Source organism: Tupaia chinensis, unplaced genomic scaffold (assembly GCF_000334495.1).
Source record: "Tupaia chinensis unplaced genomic scaffold, TupChi_1.0 Scaffold000130_1, whole genome shotgun sequence".
NCBI lineage: Eukaryota > Metazoa > Chordata > Mammalia > Scandentia > Tupaiidae > Tupaia > Tupaia belangeri.
The window spans coordinates 28,386-30,457 of record NW_006159599.1 but is presented as its reverse complement, the minus strand read 5'-3'; positions in this window follow the sequence as shown (position 1 = coordinate 30,457).

Below are 2,072 nucleotides of genomic sequence, written 5' to 3'. Positions count from 1 at the left end.
GGCAGAGAAGGGGAGTGGCTCGTGGCAGGAGTGGAGAACCATGAGCTTGACAGATTGGATCTGGTCCTGAACAATGTTAATGAGAAAACAGAGGATGCAAGGGCCAAAGACAAGGGCAAGGAGGAGAACCAGGGCAGGACCTGCAATGGCAGAGATGAAGGTGGTGAGCCAGGGAGACCAAGAGAAGAGAGAGTGATACCAATTACCCTCAGAGGAGCGGTGCTCCTTACACTTTAGGAGACATTTGCGAAGCTAGCTCAGGCAATCCCTAATGACCCCAGAGTGGGTGGTATAGAATTGAGGCCCAGGCTCATAAGGATGGGCCATAGAGGCCTGGCAGGATTGGGGGGGGCGAGAAGAACAAGGTGTTTTTGAATGGTAAAAATGATGCAGGGGTCCTTGCCCCACACATAAAGGCGAAGGCCATAAGAACATCTACCCTCCCAGGTGTTGACCCAGTGATCAAAGTGTTGAACCCCAAGGGGATTGTAAGTGCCAGCGGAGGAGAAGGCACCAGTGGTTGAGAGAGGATCCAGGTGTAAGAGGGAAGTTTATGTGGGGAGGAGAGGGCAAGGGGGAATGAGGAGAAGAAGTATCAGGAAAGTCAGCATGATTTGACCTTGAGGTGATCTGAGGAAGGCTAAAGTCCTCATTTTTGGGTCCTGGAGGCAGTGGCGTCAGGGAGCTGGGCAGCAGGCTTCAAGTGGGAGCAATGAATCCAATGACGCATCCCAGTAACCTTGACAAAAGAAGGGGTGCTCAGGATAACAGTGAAAGTTCTGTCCCAGTGGGGTCAAGGGTGCCGAGAGTGTGATGTCTGACTCAAATTGGGGCTTCAGGGTCCAAGGCCGGCTGTGAGGATGATGTAGACTCTGTAGGGGCCAGGCAGTGGATTGGTAAAGAGAGTATGGAGGAGCTGTTAGCAGTTGTCCCAGGTAGGCTGATGGGTGAAGAAAATAGTCTTAAGGAGAGAGATTAATTAAACCTTGTTTCGAGAGAAGGAGGGATTCTGTTTTTTTCCAGTTTACAGGTTACTTATAGAGAGAGGAGAATAAATCAAAAAGGGAATAAACCATCTGGACCTAGTTCAGAGGGTCCCATTGCTTGAGGAGAAAAACTGGCAAGGGGCCCAAGGCCCTTTGGGACATGCTGTCTCCCTCACCTGGTTTCTTGCCCACGGAGGAGTCCTTCGGTTTTGGCCCATAAGTAGATCCAGATTGAGTATGGGGAGAACTGAAAGGGTCATCTCCGTGGGCAAGAGGTGTAGTTTTTGGTTCCCTTGGGGCCTCCTCCTTTAGTTGTGGAGAGGTAGACTGACTACTTGTTCTATGATGACCCGCTCAAGGGTCTCAGGATTATTGTCCTGTCATTTGGTCATGACAACTATTTGTGGGCCAATTTTTATTCCTCCTAAGTGTAGGAGGGCAAGGATGGGAGGACAGAGTCTGGGGCGGCTATAATAACTTTTAGTTGTTGGTATAACTCTGCTTTTAAAAATAACCTTAACCTCTGATTTAGACAGAAATTAATCTTAGTCACTTTAACGGTTACCTGAGACTTATCAAGTGAGATTGTCAGATGTCCATGGGGAGCCGTAGGGGTCTTGGGCCCCATCAATCCTCAGTTTCAAAGGCCAGTATAAAGAAGTCCTGAGCTCCCTTCAGAGCTCAGTGCATTCTGTCTCTAGTGACCAGCTCCTCACTTAGGGACAAGGTCCCAGTGGGGAAATGAGGATGTCAGTCATGGGCATTGTTTAATGCCCTGGCTGCCCACTTTGGAAACAGAGTTTCTTTCGAGGCAGACGCTCTGATCTGGGCTGTGTCCAGATCCTGCCCTCGAAGAAGTTCTCAGCCTTCAGGATTATGACGAGTGAATACTGGGTGTCAGTTAAGTGAAAGTTAAATCAAAGGTTAAGGTGTCTTGCCAATTTGTTATAACATATTTTGAGTTATTTGAGAACTTTAAAAAATATCTGTTCTGGGGAACCAGCAGTTAGCATAATGGCTATGTCGCTGGACTCCCACGTAGTCGACCGCAGTTCGCGTCCCGGACCCGGTGGCTTAAAACTCACG